The sequence below is a fragment of the Euprymna scolopes genome, chromosome 1 (genome assembly GCF_053919585.1).
Source record: "Euprymna scolopes isolate OS-2025 chromosome 1, ASM5391958v1, whole genome shotgun sequence".
Classification (NCBI taxonomy): domain Eukaryota; kingdom Metazoa; phylum Mollusca; class Cephalopoda; order Sepiida; family Sepiolidae; genus Euprymna; species Euprymna scolopes.
This window is the reverse complement of record NC_136482.1, coordinates 67,404,611-67,426,684: the sequence shown is the minus strand read 5'-3', so window position 1 is coordinate 67,426,684 and position 22,074 is coordinate 67,404,611. Positions and strand designations below refer to the sequence as shown.

General features: G+C 32.1%; 1 long non-coding RNA gene across 1 annotated transcript in view; it reads right to left on the bottom strand.

The window, feature by feature from the left end:
- The window catches only part of LOC145301511 (uncharacterized), a 2,019,466-nt gene that overhangs the window by 86,661 nt on the left and 1,910,731 nt on the right, over nt 1-22,074 (bottom strand). The window contains exon 7 of the long non-coding RNA XR_013873525.1: nt 14,386-14,430. This is a non-coding gene — a long non-coding RNA (uncharacterized LOC145301511). The remainder of the gene's footprint in view (nt 1-14,385; nt 14,431-22,074) is intronic.

Here is a 22,074-nt window from a genome sequence, read left to right as displayed (position 1 = left end):
TCTCCAGTTACGATGAAGAATAGAAAATGCGCTCAGAAATGAACTAGTAAGTCTCGTCGATTTAACCGTGAGACAATTCAAACCATCTTTCCAAAATTTCTCTTACTTTCTTCGAAGGACGTAACAAAGCTAGTGAAGATACTTGTAACGTAATGTCTTCAATATTATCCGCACACACACACACACACACACACACACACACACACACACACACACACACACACGCACATATATATATATATTATCATCCACGTACAATACTGTTTCGCAGCTCTCCGGTGCGGTTAGACAGGCAACTGTCTCAAGTCATGATCGAAACCTGACCGCCCAAATGACAGTCAAGGCTTCTCACCATTACGGTATACGGCTGCTGCTGTGTGGGTAATGAATTAACGAGGTTTAGTTTTGACATCGTCCAAATGCCTCCACTCGATTTGGTTACACAAAGGGCCTCGCTTAATACGCTAATGGCAGTTTGTATATCACTTCACCAAATGCTCAACCCATGATAGGGAGCATTATATATATATATATATATATGTGTGTGTGTGTGTGTGTGTGTGTGCGTGTGCGCGTGCGTGTGTGTGTAAACTATGATATTCGAAATTAAATTGATGTTATTGTTTTACGTAGATTGTTAGTCATCATAAACTATCTCGCTGTCGACATGTATGCCGCATCTACAGACATCTGCTACCACCGTTACTATTGCGATTACATATAACTTTTTCTCATATTAAATCCGTTTTTCTTAATTAAGCAAGATTAACGTTTATGAAGACCAAACGTGTGCAATGTACTTCATATGTTAACTTAAGTATAAAGCTAAACTTTTCTTAGTTAATACACTGGTTAATATTCGTTCATTTATTACCTAAATGTTTGTAATCAAACTATGTTATTCTCTGTTATGTCATACCAAAATCTTACGTAGAGAAGACAAAAAAAAATAAGTAAATCGAATATTAGTTTTTGCTGCGGAATTTAAGAAAACCTGTAAAAGAAAACTTGTAGGCAAGTAAAGATAAATTAGAGTAAAAATGAGAATCTGCTTTGGTAAATTGACAATAATTGAATGAGCGAAAAAGTGTCGCAACGTAATATATACTTTCTAAATTGTAATCAGAAAAACGGCTGAGGTATTATCGAAAATAAGAAAGCTATTTTAAAGAATTGGTTAATAGATGCCATACAGAAATAATAGCGAATTGACGTGTGCGCAGTGTTTTATAGTGTACTTCCAGAAATAGTCTGACAAAATTATTCAAAAGGTAAATGTAAAATTACAGTTGTCGAAACTCAGGATAATTCATAACAGTGGATCTTATTATATCGTTCACAAGCATCTAACGTAAGGTAGGTAAAATATATTGTGATGAACTCCACATTCATTATATGTAACAAGCAGTTCATTTCATATAAAATATTTTAACGATGCTTTCATCTAATAAATGTTATTATTTATTAAAGTAGATTTTTACTAATACAAACACATTGGCTATTATTTTAAAACTAAAATATGTACAATTGCTAGCATTACTGAAAGCAAATCTCACATAAGGTTTTCAATATTAAACTCTTTAAATTCCGATGAAAGACTGTTTGAAACCTCACAGTTCGAGACAGAAGACAAAGGAAAACAATATTCACTAGAAAAGTGATTAATACCAGTCATTTTTACAATAATCTTAGAAGTCACACAGTAAAAATAACATCAAATGGAAAAGTGATAGTATTCTACGACAAAGACATACAGCAGGCAGATACATAAAAGACCAGGCCATCAAGCCAGATATAGTAATATGGAACAAGCCCGAAAGGACTGCACTCATTATCGACGTCACAGTTCCAAACGACTTTGGCCTTAATAGAGCAGAACGGGAAAAGATAACAAAATATCAGGACCTACAAAATGATCTAAAAACAACATAGTCTCTGAAAGGAATAAACATTATACCAGGTGTGACAGGAGCGACTGGCCTAATAAAATAAAACCTTCATAAATATTTGGAAGCAATCCCTGGAAAACCAAGCTGTAAGGAAATAAAGATAGCAGCCAGAAAGGGAACAGTGTCTATTCTTAAAAGAGCCCTCGGATATAAATTTAAACTATAACAGAATCAAGTGTTAGCCACAGGAAGGAGCCCCTTGATCTCTTCAAACTAACAAAAGTAAAATAAAAACCTTGTTGATAACGACACATTATCCCACATAACATAATGGAATAGGTATGAAAAGAAACGCAATATTTTAATTAGTTCGCATTAAATGGCAACGGTTTTGCATTAGTACAGACGACGTAGATAGAGCAGTCTGATTTGTAACTTACCTAATACATAAGCCTACTTTTCCAAAATATATATTACTTGACAATCGTTTCTGCGATCTCACCATATGTGAAACAAATAAACTTATGTCTTCTAATGTTTAACAGTAAATGTTTAACGGTGTTTGTCCCATTGACATTTTCGATATAGGAGTAATAATCCTAAATACACTTTATATTTACATGATTTTACACCTATCTATGAGGATATTGTTTTATCGTTATTTCCATGGCAAGTTCTCGTTTGAGCTCCAATCTCTGGCCCTCCACGCCAGTTTTTCACAAAAAAACACCAGTTAGCTGAAACCACTGTCAATAATCTCCCCCATTCTTTATCTGTGCCTAAATCAAAACGTAGATTCCATGAACAAAGCTTCTTTCTTAGAAGTGCACGCTCGTGGAACTCTCTTCCGTTTTCCTGTTTCCCACCTGACTAAAACTTGGATGTCTTCAACTCCAACATAAACAAATTCCTGATAAACTGCTTCCTTAAGTAAGACACTTTATGAAATCTTCATTACTAACGTTTACTACGATATTATCCCATTGATTACTGAATTACTGTACACGCAATTACCCTTATCCCCGAGTGGCTTCCGGGCCATGATAAGTGGTAACTACCATGTAAAACAAAATAATCAAAACAATTCGCAGATTATTCCTGACTGAGGAGAACATTTATTTTATTATTTTATTCACTGAGGATAGAATTTTATTACATGTCCCAGTTCAATATAGCTTTTAGTGCAATAACAGTCTTAAAATTTGTTTGGCCCATTATTTTTTTGCCCACGAGTATATATATATATATATATATATATATATATATATATATATATATATATATGTATATATATATATATATATATATATACATATACTCGTGGGCAAAATAAAATTTATTTATTTATTTATTTATTTTTCCATTTAGTGTTTTTTAATAACCCTTGCTAACATTTTCTTAAGTAATAACCTGTACATTTAACATTAACTTTTTTCAAATTGCTGTTGTACAATACAAAAAAAAATGATTTGACCCTGATGATATATGCACTGCTTATGTCCCTTCCAGGACGGGTACATTTTTAGTATACATATATATATATATATATATATATATATATATATATATATATATATATATATAACCATTCAGTGTCTCTGTAAATAGGTTTTGTAATATTATACAGTATAATTTGAGTAAACATGCTTCAAAGAAAATGTAAATTCGGGAGTTCTTTTTATTGATATCTAATTTCGTAAATGTCGAAAGTATCTGATTTTTCTAAGGAGATTCAATACAATTTTATCTCATATACCTAATACTAAACAAACCCAATATAGCCGCGCATTATTACCCGTACGCCTTCCAACTGTGTTTCCAATCTTATAATGATTGTTTGACTAGTTTTTTGGGGGGAATAATTTAATACAAATATATAATCAGATAAAAATATCTAACATTATTTGAGAGAGATAATAGGATTTTTTCTCCTTGTTCTTTCAACGGTGGTGTAACTTAATACTAAACGAAACGTATTTCTTTTATTTGAGGTAACATATTGTTATTTGCATTATTATTTACATGGTTCAGGGTAATTCTATGCCACTTGTTTCTCACATTTTCACTTTTTTATTGTTTTTTTTTCCTCAGAAGCCTTTTTAATAACCAGTAATACCAATTTAAAACATAACGTTGTTTTAAAATTCTCTCTTTTTAAAATTCTAAGTGTTCTAGGTATCATGTGTTGGTTTTAGGCATTGTATTAATTTAATTCATTTCAGAGTGAACTCACGTGTGCTCGTAAGAATCCACTATATATATCGCACAAAGAAAATTCGTATCACATGATCATATTTAGTAAACCATCTTTGATTTTTTTAAATGACCTACAAAGTAAATGTCACATGTGATTGTCGTTACGTATTTCAGTGTGCATTTATCACATTTTCCTTAACTTCCCTCCATATACAAATGAAGCTTTATCATCTGGTTTAGATTAAACATGCGGCATATTTAATAGAGACTTAAAGAAATATAGCAAGTGCGGCTGCAAAATTAGTAAATGATATTCGGCATTTGAATTCTTGCTAGTAAGGGGTGCTTCGATAATTGCACCTTTTTAGAGAAAATTAAAAGTTAAAGATACATAAAGAACTGAATCCAAAATATATTATTCAATACTTATTATCAGTATTCGTTAATTAGCCAGTAAGTTATGCTAGAGAAATGTAAAGTTATATAGACACACAAGAAACACACTAAGCGTAGATTTTCGTAAAAAAATAATTAAGTCAGGAGGCAATTAGAAACTCATAAAAAAATATATAGCATATTTATTAAATTTATACGTGACAAACATTCAAACGAGATCAGTTGCTAATAGAATGTTAGTCAAGCTAAGCACGTATATTTTTAAGGAAAATGAACTTCAATCATTAAAGTACACTTTATGCTGAAATCATTACTGTTTTACTCCAAGAGAATTTGAAAATATAAATGTAATATGCTTCACAAATAATGTTTCTTATGTATTGTACAATATTATAACTGATTAAAATGCTGGAGTAACATGTTTACTATATTTCTTTTAGTTTTTCAGCATTGAAATCTAATAAGAAAACAAAACGTCGGTGGTGTAATTAATATGCATGCAGATTATAGGACCACTTAATCTGAGTTCAATTCCAATCACACATTTTCACTTACATTTATATACGATTGAGAATATTATGGACTCCTTTCTCCATATAGAACGATTAGATTAACTAGTATGTGTTTTAATAAGTAGGAATAACTAGAAAATGAAGCAGGGAAAAGTCTGTAAAGATCAACTAGGTAGATTCCTGGTCCAAATACGTTGGGGTGTGGGAATCATAATGTTACATGACTATAATAGATGGTGATGACAAGTAGTTAGTACGCTTATAAGTACGTAAGATCGTGAATGCATTACAAGGTTTAAAAGATACACTTTCTTAGTGATTTTGATCTCTCTCGTGTTCTATCATACTAGTAATAATTTTGTAACAAATATTCAGTTCAACTAATCGTTCACTATTTTCCATCAAATTTGTCGAGTTAATTATTTTTCACAATGTAAGAATTCATGAAAACACAGAACAAGCATTTTCACGGTTTGATATTACGTTACCCTCGAATATGGTTAAAACAATTGCGGTATTTACCAACGTTTTTCCAATGCTTATTCTCTTGCGGCATTATATCACTAAAAAAGAGTTAATCCTCCATAAAATTAATCCATCAAACCAAACGCCAATTTAAATTTAAAATAATTACTTACAAGAGTCTAACCTAACAAATATTACATTAAAAAGAAATAAAAGATACATATTTTATTAATTTATACGGTTATATTTCCGTAATTTGCATAATAGTTTATTTTAAGCTTAACTACGACTGAAGCATAGAAGCTATTAGTTAATGATTGAAAGTCAATTTATAGTTGTTTCGTACGACTATAACATCAAAATGTGTCTGGCTTTCGTTTTAGTCTCATCAAACATTTAACATACTGTTTAGTAAGCATAAAAAGTTCATTTATGCATGTATTCATTATTACATCTATGACTAACGCCACTGCACAGTTTGACGATTACGAAGGAGGTGTTATACTTAGGGGCAATATAAAAACCATTGCGTATACCAAACAGGGACGGATATTTCATTGATGCGCTTAATAGATTTACAGATGTAGCAATGAGAAACATAAACAAAGGGCAAAGCTGCGTATTTTATATTTTTCAATATTAACTGTGAATAATCGACGAAAAGAGTAGATTATAAAGGTGATGGAATAAATCCATAAAGTCTCTCACAAACACAGACAGAATACTCATGTGCACATCTGCAATTTTTGTTTGGGAATCAAAATAGGAGATATTACCGGGTTCGTGCTTTAATAAAGTGATATTAGCATTTACTGTACGATTTATTTGATATCGCAATCAAAATGGAAGCAAAAGGAATTGAAATTGCTGCTGTACTGCTTGCGTCCCATAAAATAACAGACATTGCAAAGCTCCTTAATGTGAGTCGTATGACGGTACATAGAGTTGCATACCGTATAGCCAATGGATAAACCCTTGAGAATTGCTCCCACAAAGGAAGACTCCGAGTTGTGAAGGCGAAGACGATCAAGAAGACGTTCGAGAACAATCCAACCCTTAAAATGACACATCTCGCTAATATGAAGGGGATCTCAGTGTCCACTGTCAGGAAGGCTGTTAAACTAGAAAGTCCAAAGAGCTTGAAAATGATTTTACAATAACTTGTTGACTGTTGGGATAAAAACACTTTGAACACAGTAAAAGGTTTCTTATCAAATCAAAAGTCATGGAAACCGAATTATCATTTTTTTCGGACGAAAAGATCTTCACCGTCGGTCCTGTCGTGAAAAAAACAGTTTAGCGTCATTTGGTCCTGTCGTGAAAAAAACCGTCGGTCCTGTCGTGAAAAAAACAGTTTAGCGTCATTCGGTCAAGATGTCTCTGAAGTGCGTAATGTCTCCGCGACAAAACATTCGATCTGTTTTGATGTTTGGAGTTGTTTTTTTCAAATTGGGAGAAGATGCCTCCAGCGTGGTTTCCCACTGGATACCGGCTTACCGTTCGTCACTATCAACATGTCCTCGAGATAGAAATTCTTCCTTGGACCAAAAGGGTCGTCAAAAAGTCAGATTATGTCTTCCAACATGATATGGCACTATCGCACACCGCCAAAATTGTTCAGGACTGGTTAAAGGAAAAAATCAATTTTTGGTCGAAGGATTTTTGGCCCCTGCAATCACTAGATTTGAATCCGTTGGACTACAGCATCTGGACGCATGTTGCAAACAAGGCATGCAAGTGTCGTCACAGTAGCGTAGAAGACTTAGAGGCTGCCGTGAATCACACGTGGTCCTCACTGAGAAATATGTACATCCGTAAATTTTGTCAGAAGTTTAGACCCCGGCTGAGCGGTGTCATTTGTGGTGATGGAGGTCATATTGAGTAAACGCACTGTGTGAAAATCATATTACACGTATTTAATAATGTTTGTTTTCTTTGCCATATAGAAAGTAAACCAATACAACTTAAACCAAAGATACAAAAGTGTAACATGACTTTTGACTAGTCTGTTATTTTGGAACGTTGTTTGTATATAAGATGATGATAATAATATTCTTTATGATTTGATGAAGGAATAAAAAATTATGAGCAAAAACAAAGAATCACTTAATTATTATAGCATGGTGTATGTTACTCTTGTGATCGTCGATAAGTAATAGTGAAATCCAAATGGTATTGGATTATGTAACGGAATATGTAGCGGAATATGATATACTAGCAGGGCGATCCGACGTTGCCCGAGATTGAATGATGATCTTCTATGTTTTCATTGTCATCAAAATCCATGAAATCGCCTGGGAAGATCCACATGCCTCCATGCAGTAACGTTGTCCAACATATATGTTATTCTACATTGCCCTCTAAAGAAGCTCCTGTTTCTTTTATAAAATTATTTTATATAAATTTCTTTCTAGTTAACGAAAAACATTAAGAAATTTACGTGCGGGGTTTGAACCACGTCACGATAAAAACAAAACAAACAAAAACACGCTATCAACTTAACCACAGTAGAATTCTAAAAAAAAAAAAAAAAAAAACAACGGTTTCGATTATTGATTGTCGATAAATGTTGGGGAATTCTGAGGCAAAAAGTTAACTAAGAGCACTCCCAGACTTATACACTAAAGTTCTGTAAATTTTAAAGAAAATCTGTTCAGCCGTTTTTGGGTCTATAAGGAATGAACTCACACACACACACCGAAAAGTCGCATTTATATAATTTTAGAGATTAAATACAAAAGTTTTTTAAACTTAAGTAGGTGAATTCAGTCCCTTTGCCGAGCTGCAAGTTTTTAAAATTTTATTTTATCATTAATCCTACAAACATAGATTTAGTTAGAAAAATTCAGAGAAAATCGTTATTTATGTGTTATTTAACAATTTGCATTACCTAGAATAGTTAACTGTCGAGAGTCGTAAACAAAAAAGGCAAACAAATAACAACATAATTCATATAAGGCTCATGACACTGCAATTTTGTAGCGCGTCCGCCTACTTCTATCGAGTGGAAACGATCCGGAAAAAAAATTACCGTTAAATATTTACAAATGGTTTTCACTTTTAATTAGTCACTTTTAATAATATTTTTCTGCTGGCAAGTTATTGAGTGTTAACTATTGTTTTATTTCTTTCCTTTATAGCATTTTACAAAAAGAGTCCTCATGTTAAACATAGGACGATTCTTTAGAGGAATTCATTATAATGTTCTTTTTATAGAAAAATTGTGTTATGTTTGTATTTTTACCTCACATTCTATAAAATGTATGATTAATAAATGCAAACAAGTTTCTGTTTTTATCTGGAAACAACATAGCGAATAACCTATTGAATTAAGATAAGTATATTCCTTTTACGAAACCACTTGGAAGAAAGTATTAAAAATTCAATATGAAATAAATAAAAAAAACAATAAAGGTTCGTTAGCACACATGAAATATGAGAAATAAATCAATAAACAAAGAACAAATGATGATATAAAATAAAAGTAGAATAAAGAAACGGATATGTGAATTTTTAATCGACAGTTTAGCAATGCGGCTTAACATATAACTTTATAAAAATGCGTTTTTGAAGGCTTAACAATGCAGGCAGGCATAAATAATACATAATTAAATAATATTCTTTTATTTACCTGATTGATTCTTTTTTATTTTCTTTTTCTCAACCGTAGATGTTATGTATTCCAAAGGTGATTTCGAGTGCCTCATTCATCATCACTAGAGAAACGTATATCCACTAAGCTGTCGACTGTAAAGCGGCCGTTGTGTTTAAATGTTTCTATAAAATTCAAACGCTGTTTTAAGTTTAAATTAATTACGTTAACTGTTAAGGGGAGGTAATTCTATTTTTTACGTTTCTATAGATTTTCTTATCTGGAGGAAGTAATTCTATATTCCTGTTTAAATTTATGGTTACATCTAAGGGAAAATTATATCTATTTATTTGTTCGTTTGTTTAGATTACGTTAGCTAATAAGGGAAGTCATTGTATTTTTTGTATTTTTATTTTTTCTGATAAAACTATATATCATTTATTTGATGTACGTCATCACCTTTCACACACATTTCAAATGAAATTGTCTAATGAGCTAAGATGGTCAATCATGATAACTTTGATGTCACTAGACAAAATATCCCGACTTTATCCATTTAAAATGAATTGTTGCAAAATAAAATTATGTCCTGTCAAGGAAAACCGATACAATTTTAACTACATTAAAATAACATCCGTTTTATTTATTTAAAGAATATTCAGCTTAAAACTATTTTTACAATAAAAAGATAGATACAATGTTTGGTTTTAAAAATAAATAAATTGCAACATAAACAAAGAAAAAAACGTATTCTTGTTATGCATGTGAAGATTATTTAGCTGAAAAAATTAACTATTTTGACTGAAGAATAAAAGTATTTTTTCTTAAAAGTATTGAACCTGATTGACATTAAACATTTCACAAAAAAGTATTATCATCAAGAGTATGGTAAGGAATTAATATAAAACCGCTGTAAAATTTTCCTGCTTTTTCTTTTTTATAAGACAGACACAACTTATCAAGGTCCGAAGGCTACTAAGGATAAAGGTTAATGCATCCAAGACGGTAGTGTAGTAAACATTAATGATGTAAATAAGGTAGACCTTGGTTATGTAATGAAACGGTTCAAGAAGAACTTGTTTACATGTGACTTGAGATATCACATTATAGTCGGATGGAAAATATGCCATCTGAACAGTGTTTCACAGACTGACATTTCTAGGAAAGAAGTTTTGTTCATAGAATCTGCGGTTAGAGGTACGCACACATAGAGTGTAGGTGAAATTATTGATAGTGGCTGTGGTTAGTCGAGTGTTCTTTTTTAACGTTTTGCAAGAGGACACCATAGATTAGGGCTCAGATGAGCACCTTTTATGAAAATAACAGGCTTGCAAAGTAATTTCTGTGGGAAAGATATTGCAAGGAAGAGAAACTGTCATCAGCTACCAGGTTTCGAAGCTACTTTTGAATTATATCAAGGAAGAATAGGGTGCGCCGATCAGCTCCTGCTTAGACATGGCAATTGTACTCTATTTTAGGACGGACTTAGCTCTTATACAGTTAAAGAATTACATCGGAGTGAGATATCTAGTCGAGCGCTGGATTAATTCAACCAATTTCCAGCGATCCTGGAAACATATTTGATGTGTGTCTTCCATTTCAGATAAGAGGTGAAGGTCAAATCTGTCAAGACTTGATAGTAGCCCAAGACGACAGTGATTTATTTGAATTGGTGACTAATAGGGGATTTCAAATAAAAAGAGCTTGGTTTTAAATGCAGTAAAATTAACCAGCAACCATTTTCTCAATTGTATCACGTGCTCACGATCAGAAGAGAGAGAGAGAGAGAGAGAGAGAGAGAGAGAGAGAGAGAGAGAATCAGAAAGATCTTGCGCTTTACCATCCCTGGAAGTGTTGCCATAAATTGTGAAGTCTTCTGCATAAATGCCTACGAATTATCTAGAATGTAATTTCGGATATCATTGACAAAAATACAAGGAAAACTGTGTTCAATATGGAACAATGAGGAACGAAAGCCTTGGTATTATGAGCTTTTGAATTCTGACCCTCTACGATAACTTCTATGAACCTATCATAGCGAAAGGATTGAATAATCGAGAGGATATTCCTGCCATTCCGTCGCTGACAATCTTATATTTTATACCATACCCTATCAATAGCTTTTGATAGGTTAATAGCTATTATTTACCAATAAAGGCCCTTTATCCTGTGTCATATTACAGTCAGCATAGCAGCTGCAGATCTAGCAGAACGGAAACCATATTGCATGTTACTGAGTATGTAAATTTTGCTGACGAAATGAAATAAAAATAAAAATATAAATTCTTAGTTCCGCGTTTTCATTGATCTTAACAGAAGAAAAAGCTGCTTTTCTTACCGAAATAACCCAATTGTTCAGGAAACAAAGAAAATAATAATCGTCGAATATCAGAATATAGTACCCGGAATAAATTAACGAATGTTAATGTTGAAAAATATTAGATTTCATACAATTTTAGTCAATAAATCTGAGAATCTATTCTATTTTAGTATTCTAGCTCATAAAACGATGCAATAAATAGCATTATCTAAGCAAAATCCAATTCCATTCAATTCAAGAAATTTCAATTATTATTCTTACTTAAAACAGTGACTTTCGCTGAAAAAAGTAAATATTTGCGCAAATAATTAAAAAAAAGAAGTGTAATGTACGAAGATACCATTTATATATACATAGGAGAATGATAAAAACGAATACATTAAGGAATAATATAATGAAATAGATATGTAGTTTATCTGTCTATGCCGGTTTGTCTGGCAAAGTAAATATCTAAGAATCAGGGCCTGCACCAGCAACACAAAATAAAAACTGTACAAAGAATGGTTGATAAAAATATATAGGTACATATCCAAACACACACTCAGTATATATATATATATATATATATATATATATATATATATATATATATATATATATATATATATACTAGCATGGGTGCCCGGCGTGCCCCGGTATTTGGAGGTGTATGTTGAGCAAAAAAAAAGGAGCGGTCAATTTTTTAAAAATTTTATCCCTATTATGACCCCTTAAAATGTATTGGTTTAGGCTCAAATCAAGTTATTAAGTTAGATCCATATCCAAGGATCTATATCTCAAATTTCAAGTGTTTAGATCCAAAATTGTCGGAGGAGTTTGGTAGAGTTCTCAAAGTTAAAATCGTTGAACTTGGACCCCTTAATCGCCAAATTTCTGACCGAAAACGAGTCACATCGATTTTCGCAAATCTCAGTACCTTGTATATCAAATTTCGAGTCTGTAGACTAACAATTGACAAAGTTATTGCGTAGGGAAATATACACACACAGACACACAGACAGATACACAAACAGACAGATACACAGACACGTTCACTTATATGTATATATATATACATATATATACATATACATAGATAGATAGATATAGACATATAATTATATTGCGTGTGTTTTGCTATGTAACTGCTTTCTTTAAAAATGTTTGCAATGTTTTAAATATTTAAACATTTTTATTTGTTTATATATATATATATATATATGTGTGTGTGTGTGTGTGTGTGTGCGCGTGCGTGTGTGTGTGTGTGTGTGTGTGAAAACAAACACATTGGGTTTTCTTGAAATGGTATAGAAATACCATTGTTCAATTGTGATGTGAAAAAGTTTAGAAAGTAAATTGTTCATTTTGGACAGTAAAATATCATATCAACAGGGTTGTATAGATTTGTAGATGCTGCTACTAACGTTTGTCGAGGTAACATGTGAACTTAGCTGCTGATCGATACAGTTTATTGTTACTGCGTCCCTCGCCAGTCTTGTTTTCTCTGACGGCTCCCGGCGTCGCGCTCCTAATATCGCATCTAGCCATTTATATAGTCGATAGATAACAGGAGTTCGGCTTGCAAATCGCAATTCCACGTAATAGTTATTGATCGAGACGAACACCTGATCAATTATCAAGTAATTTATAGTTAATCCTTATATGTTTCATACAGTGTTTGTATGTATAAAAATGTTATTATTGTTCTAATGAGTTCAGTTAATAGTGTATCACTTAACACGTTTATATTTCTCCTATTTTTATTTATCATAAAATACCAGTTTTAAATTTAATAGCGAGACCATCAATTACATGAATGAAAACAGAATATTATGTTTCAATGCATAAATGAACTAACGATACATGTTATGTTTTATAATATTATAACGTCAATAATAGAAACGTTTAAATATGTATGCAGTTATGAAAAGAAGATAAACTTTAAATTTACGAATGAATGTATGAATAGTTTGGTTCGTTTATAATTTTAATTATTCGAACTACTAATTTTATATTGGCTTTCCACCTATGTACCTACCGAATAACTGAAGATTAATCTTTTCATGAATATTTATATCTATTATGGGAATTTATATAAAATTCTTAACTTAACCCTTCATTTATTCCACAGACGTCGATTGTTCTCGTGCTATCATACATGAGAAGTATAATCTGATTACTCATATTAAATGTTACACAACGTTGTTTGATTTAATTTATCAAAGAATGCAAAAAAGAACAAGTTAAGTATTCATACTGCCCACGTGAGTGCAAACGAGGCATAAAAAATGACTAAGTTCAGCATTTGCACCCTCCCCATTTAGCCCTAAAAGTCCCCAGGGACGGCAAATCTTTGTTAAAGTGAACAAACGGTGTAGTTTTAGGCCTTAACATATATAAATTTGAATTCTGCACCACGCAAAAAACAAAGAAATGGCTATGTTCATCATTTGCCCCTCCCCCTCACTATTTAGCCCCAAATGTCAGCATGGGCTTTACATATTTTTATTTGATTTCAGCACTATGTAAAACTTCTAAATAGATATATACAAAAATTTTTGGACAAATATGATAAAATAGTCTCAAAAAGGAAATATTTTTATTAGCCCCGGGGTAACATCCAAGCCCCTGGCTAACACCCAAGAGTTATCGAGAAGTATATACAAAGTTATTTAGAAATCAGTTAGCTACAACTTTTGAAAAAGTTTTATTAAAATCCAAGGCATCAATTCTTTTAATAAGCAAAAATATCAATTTTAGCCGTTTTAACCCGAAAGGCACCTCTAGGGAGTCAACCGGGTGTTTCCCGGAAAATCCGTTCTGTTACTTTTTTACTAATCTCATGTTTAATGTTTGTGGAAATTTAAAAAAAAATCCAAAACTTATTTATTGACAAAAGTGCTAACAGACAAACGTACGAACGGATAAGGCTGAATTTACAGGTTCGCTCTCCTCTTGTTGGGGAACCAATTTAATTATACGCAGAAAAATTATATAAATAAATAAATAAATAAAAACCGAAAGTGCATTACTTACCTATGATGAAAATTCAGCAAAACAGAGTTTATCCAATATTTAACCCTACAAAAATAAAGGAGAAGACGTTAGATATTAGTATAAATTTTTTGTTGCCTTTATTAAAAAACAATTATTGTTTTTTAATAGGTTTTGTAACATATCTATCATAGTGAAAATTCAGCAAACTATAACATCGGACCCACAAAATATCCGCTTGGCAATACATTTGAAATAAGATATTGTGATTTGCAATTGTTTACCTCTTTCGATTTAGTTGTTATCATTTGCATGTTATTTCGCTAATCATACCCGCCAGTGTCGTCTGCATTTCCATTTTTTTGCATCTGGCAACTTTCTGGGAATTTATATTAAACTAATTATTCTATCTTTTGTGATAGACTTAGTTAATTTCGCGTCTTACAAGACTAGTAATAAAAACAGCAACAGATAACACATTATATGAATAGTTAATGCAAGAGCTGCATAAGCAAATACGAGATGACAGTTGGTTTATAATCAAATAAGCGAAAACAGCATATAAAATTATCTTCTTCGATACATAAGTAGTTTGATAAAATCATTAGTTAAATTAAATTCTAACTTGAAACTTACTTGGAGTTTGCGAGTTAAATCTTCAGAAAAAAAACATGAATGATACAATATATGCAATGATAAAGAATTCCGGAATGCGGCCGCTCTGTACACTTGGATTAACCTAGCATGTAACGATGTTAGCTAATGCCATTATTTTATGAGTAGCGACTAAATAAAATCTGAGATATATCAGTCGCTTTTTGTAGTGACTGTTGCTTGAGAAAGTTAACTGAGTTAAGTGAGTTTAAGAGAAAGAGAGAGAGAGAGAGAGAGAGAGTAAAATCTGTAGCATATACTGTTTTTTTTAATTGTACGAGCTTTTGTAACATGGCCCATTACATGTTAAACATGTTGCTGCTACACCGTAGCTGGTAAGAATAATAAGATTACAACATACATATAATTTGCTTAAGGAATGCCGCATTATATTAGAAATCTTATAAAATTAACAATAAATAAGGCGAAACACTGTAAACCATGTAAATAAAAATCTCCTACAATCAGAAAATTATCCTCGTCCATTTTAAATAATATACAGGCAACAAATATGTTAGACATTTTGAAAAGTATTATTTTCATCGACTAAATTTCCAATGTCTTATTTTATTTGGATTACCTGGACAAATCTTAGAATGTTGTTTATATGTTCACTAGAGTTGGATCTAGTTAAACATCTCATACCAAAATGCGATTATATTTTGCTGATAAAGTTCGATCTTCGTCTGATCGATCGCATTTAACCGAAGAGTTGAGAACGAGGTAGAAAGTGCGTTCTTTATTGCTTCATACATCCCGTACATTAACACGAGTTTGTATTAATTTAATTCTACATCTCATTAAATCGCATTGCAAATCTTTCCTGGAGAAATCTTAGCAAGTCAATTCGAAACTAATGAAGAATAATAGAAATGACTAAAAATAATTTAATTTATTACTAAAAAGCATTATGAAAGATTCATTCAGCCTTTTAACTATACTTTTTATTATAAAAAATACGCAGTTTAAGTAAATATAATTTGCAATTTCTTTTTTTGCAACATCATTTGTGTATTTATAAGGTATAAACATGATATTACACAATAGAAAATAACTTATATACAATATGTACGTATATAGTAAGTTATTTGTCAGAAAATTTGATCAGAATATCGGTTTTTTACTGGAAATAAGATGGAATGAGAAACAAATAATCCATTATTAGAATAGACGATGTGCAATTCTACATTGCATACGCATTACATTTCTTCTATTATCATAAGTATTTATGCAACTTGTAACACGGTTGGAAAGCAGCAGAACGCTGAACATTAAATAGAGGATCTGCATTCATTCTTACATGAACTCTTCAACTTCTTAGCTGACCTTATGTTTTTTTTTAAATTATCGATTATATTGCGTCAATATTATCAGACTCCAAAACATGTTTATATATTTTCGTGTTAAATTATGTTATCTATATATTTCCTGAATAAATAGTATGCCTCATTTTGTTAATGTTCAGATATATTGCCACCATAATGAAGTATTATATCACCATTATTCCGTGATAAGATATTATTTTTGCCTATTTGCATAATTAGATCGAGTGTGTCAATTTTCAAAATCAAATAAACTGTATTCATTCTTTCATCATCTTACTCGCACTCACTTTTTTTATAATCGAATACGGTGTCTTGTTTTCGCCAGATTAATATGATTTCGTTATACATTATCATCTAGTATAAAATCTCAAATCAGAAGTAAATATGGTGCAGTTATTTAGATAAGAAGCATTAGAAAAAATTCTCGACGAGACGTTATCAATTCGCTAAGATCAAAAGGTAATATCTGCTGCTTGAGAATTGACCAAATTATCCTCGCGCGAAAGCGCCAGAACAGAAACTATTTTACTACTGTTTGAGTAATCAAATAGGCGCTTTCGCTTTACGATGACATAACTGTCGGTCTTTCAAATGTCCTTTGTGTTGAGATGTTTTTTAATTTTTACTTTGATTTCCATCCTTATCTACTATCAATATTTTTTAATGAAGCCTATATAAAATCTATTCAAAATTCCATTATCACCATATTTTTAAGATAATTAAAAAATGCATTTGAAGAAAGTTGTTTAAAAGTTTGTTTTGAAATTTTAGATTAAAACTTAAATATATTATATATAATGAGATGATGGCATAATGGCGGTAGTAATAGAAATACATTTGAAGAGATAAATAGCGAGTAAAAGACACATATACGCCAATAGAGAGTGAAAATCTATATTATATAACATCTCTGTGATTGCTTGTAACGATGTTTAAAGAAATATATTAATATTCAATAAAACTGATATGAAACTTTGTTTTATTGACGTACTTGGAGCTTCCTCGTGTAACTTGCTATTATTTTAAACCAACGCATTTCAGGTGAAACCTTATTTACAAAACTACCAACCAGATGTTACTTTTCTACTTACATCGACAAGTTAGTTTTGAGTTTGAGCTTAGTTTAAAGTGTTTTTAGAAATAAAAGTAGTGTGCAACTGTTACCAAAGGCAAGATAAATTACTTGTAAATAAATATGAGATACTTGTACAGAATTCTCTTCACATGAAAGAATAAACAAACTCTTGTTGTTAACAGAAAGAAAAAAGTCGAATAACAAAAGAATCGCGTAAATAATTGAGTTTCTAAATAAGAAATGATGTTATTTAACAGAAATTTACTCATATGAAAAAAATCTTAATTTTTCTGATTTTTTTCAGATGAGGATATGTTATTCGCATTATTTGGATTCATCGGAATACTACCCACTCATCTTGAGTGTGGTTTTCAAAACGCTTTGATCGATGTAACCTCCAACCTTCTTCAGGTGTAGCTTCTCGAACTCGGGAATGTTTCTTTCGAACTCAGGAATTTGGTCCGCAAAGACCCGCGGAGTAGTGTTTGGAGTACTTGGAAAAATCATTTGTAAAAAGTGATATTCTCCTGAAGATCGAAGGTTCAGTCCTCAGTGTGGCCGACTGAAAAATACAAATTACTTAAGACCTCTATCCAGTCATGGCAGACGAAACAAAAAAATAGAACATGCTAACCCCGTGAAGTAAATAAAAGGTTCCGCTCGAAATTCCATGTAAACTCCCGAGTTCGACAGAAACATTCCCAAGTTCGACAAAATACACCTGGATCAGGTCGCAGGTAACATCAAACGAAACGCTGTTAAAAGCACACTCAAGATGAGGACAGTAGTTCGATGAATGAAAATAATACGAAAATCATAACTGGGACAACAAAAACGTCGTACAAAAAAATTACGTAAATCATCGAGTTGCTTTATTTATACATATACAATAATGTACTTGCAAATAATTCTATCTATATGAAAACATAATTACCCGTGATGGAAAAAAAGATCGTGGAACAAAAAAGCAAGTAAAATCATTTGGTAGTTTTATTTTTATATGAGAAATAAAGTAATTCTATATAATTCTACCCGTATGTAAAATAAACAAAACCTTATTTAATGAAAATAAAAGGCAGCGCAAGAAAACATAACATAGTCAACCAAGAGTATCTTTTAAAACAAGAAATAAGTTATTTTACATAATTCTGCTCATATGAAAAAAATCTTATTCATGACGGAAAGAAAAAAGTAGTGCAACAAATTCACGTTAAATCAAGGAGTATTTTTTTTAAATAATTAAGGTACTCGTACAAAATTTTACCCACATGAAAAAAAACTATTAAGATCACTTGACGAAAATGTTTTAAAAGGAAAATCGCGTGAAACCATCGAGTTGTTTTATTTTCAATAAGAAATAAGGTACTGGTACATACTTTTATCCATATTAGAAAAACAACAACAAAATCTTACCCGTGGCAGAAAGAAAGGGTTGCGCAACAAAGACAATTACGGATAATCAACGAGTAGTTTTGTTTTAAACGAGAAATAACAAACTTGCACAGAATTCTGCTCACATGAAAACTTCAAGAAATCTTACCTGTGACGGAATGATATGGTCACACAACAAAAATGTTCAAAGAACGCTTGATAAAGGGCACAGGAATAAATGTCTAACACGACACCTCATTAAAATATTGTTCAACTAAATAATCAAAATATATTCCATAATACATTGCGTTTTTTCACCCAGAATAGTAGTACAATTTGGCAGGAAAACAATGCAAAAAATTACAATGCATACTTCGTAAATGTGTAAAAATATTTCCGAGCTAAATTAAACCCTGCATATCACGAATATGTTTTGATGGGAAAATATCACACTATCTATGCTATTCTGAACATTGTGGAGATGGAGATGTGTCAAACAGACCGTCTAATCCAATAATATTTGCAAATTAATGGTAATTTTAGTATAGTATGCTAAGGGATTTTCAAATAAATAGTGAATAGAAGTTAAACAAAATAATGCAATCAGGCGCTATGTTATACGGTCGTGCGCGTTTAAGAAGCTTGTTACTGTCAATTACATCAGTTCACCTGACATTCTTCGCCGGAGAACGATGATAAACAAAAGAGACAGGCTGATATTAGCATAGTATATCCATCTTAAAGATAACGACAATTCAAATTTTCTAGTTATATTCTCCTAATTCATCAGGTTGATAAGAAAGGGCTTGAACCACAACCAAAGGAAACGCTGTTATGAAATATCATCTTCCCTTGTTTCACACAACAAGAACGACCTGTTTCTCGACCAGGTCGTAGTTTGCGATTAAACGTGGGTTCTTTACGACAACTTTCAATTCAGATGCATATATTTACGCTCAAAATAAATGTTTTGATCGGAATCGGTGCAATCAGAGACAACATACTTTTGCTAATGCAAAACAAGTGTATTTATATCAGTAACGTAAAAATCTTTCGTTCTGCTGACGATGAAGTCGATGAAGACGTTTTAAATATCGCTAAACTTTTGAAGCATTTCTCACGCAGAAAGTTTGTGCTGTGATGCTTGAAAAAGTGATACTCGGTAGGTGGAAGGTCTGCAGAATATAACCTCTGAGGCAGTTTCGTATCCCAATTACACTTCTGCAGGGTCGGTTTAGCAACGTACGGTCGGGAATTGTCGTGGAGATAAAATTGACCCTTTTCTTTTGATTAATGCTAATGTTGTTGTCGAAGTTTCTGATGCATTTCATCAATTTATTAACAGTACTTCACCGCCATAATAGTTTCGCCTGCATTAAAAAAAATGTAATCGATGAGCCCGATTTCGTACAGTCTAAAAATCAGCATTATCTTCTTTTAGGGCAGTTCTGACTTTGGGAAGTATAGCGGGGCTTTATCGGTGTCTAACCACCGAGCTGAGCGTCGAAAGTGGTCGTGAAGAACCCACTTTTATTGCAAGTAACGACTCGGTCGAGAAATGCGCTTTTCTTGTTGTGTGAAAGAAGGGAAGATGATACTTCATAACGGCGTTTCTGTTGTGAGCAACCCATTTAGTAAGTTTTTGGTCTTACTAATCTCTCTCAAATGGTTGGAAAACGTCGCATACGTTACATGTAATTCAGATATCAGGTCTCAAACAATTGTGCGTGAATAAGCTTCGACTAAGGCTCTTAATTAATCGGTGTCAACATCCGATGACTGACCAGTAGTTCCTGGGCAATATGCTTCGTTAATATCGCGGGCTGTTTCAACATCTTTTCGGCTTATCTTGAAGTGATATAAGAAAAGTGTGCGATTCTAATTTAAACGCTTGGATAGAGTGAAGAATCCTATTTAAAATGATATGTAAAGTAAAGGTATTATAACGAAAACTTATTAGAAAATACCTAATTTGAAATAAAAATTAGATATTCTGCAAGATCTTTCTTCTGAACTTTATAACATATTATCGTTTTCTCGCCGCCTGAAAAACCGCAAAAAATGTTCTCAAATTTAAGATAATTTAAAGATCATATTCATGATTTTCATTTTGAGTGAATCTCGTTCATTTGGTTTTATACCATATGTGAAATATGTGTTATTACTGCAATATATATATATATATATATATATATATATATATATATATATATATATATATATATATATAGTGGCCCCAAAAGAAAAACAAAGCCCGCATTTGTCATTTTTTAAAAACTGCAAATTTAAGCAAAATTAAATGTAACTGTTTAAACAACCTATACCTAATTTGATTCGCTTTTTATTTCTGTATAATTCTACGTGTTCAAATTTGACTTTTAATTGAAGTATCATAGTGTTCACGTAAATTTTTAAGTTAGCTTTAAATCGCGTAGGCAAGAGGAAATACCACACAATGGAAAACAGATATTTAAATATAACTTTAGAACATTAATGCAACACAAATACAAGAACACGATGAACTAGTACACATTTAGTAGCATAGCCTTGCTGCCATCTGACAACCTGCAATCTTTTGGGTATTCCTTGAGTCAGTATGCGTCAATACTTCAGTAAAAAGGAACCCCACTTCTCTTTAATCTTTGTCCAGATTCTTCCAGATTTTAAATTTTATCATTGCAGAGCTCTTGCTTCATGTAATGTCATATCTATTCGATAGTATTGAGGTATGGAGATTGTGCAGGCCAATCCTAACCGGAATATCATGCTCTTCATGTCACACATTGACAGTGCCAGCTGTGTAAATGGGAGCATTATTCTGCACGAAGAGGTGATTATCAGGCAAATTCTGGCCAAAATAGGATAGGAAATGCTCAGTCAACATATTAATGTACTCGATTTAATTAATTCGACTTTGCAAGCGAGCTATAGGCCCCACGACAAAACTAAACCGCCACCAACTTGCATCGTTTAAAATGTGCACCTAGGATTAAATACGTTGTTCTTTTCTACGACGGACATTAAACTTGCTTTCATCACTAAAAATCACTTTCGACAGATATGAAGAGCTATGATCTTTATTGCATCTGACGAAGTCCAGATGACACTTTCTGTTCTTTACAGGAATCATTGGTTCGTGTCTTGCAACACAGCCTCTCAAATAAAATTCTTTCAAACTGTCCTTAACTGTAGGAAGATAGCACTTTTTAACAAGATTACACTGTTTTTGGATTAGGTGAACCGTTACAAATCTATTTCTGAGGCTGCAGATCTTGATATCATTGTCTTCTCTGTAAGAAGTAACTC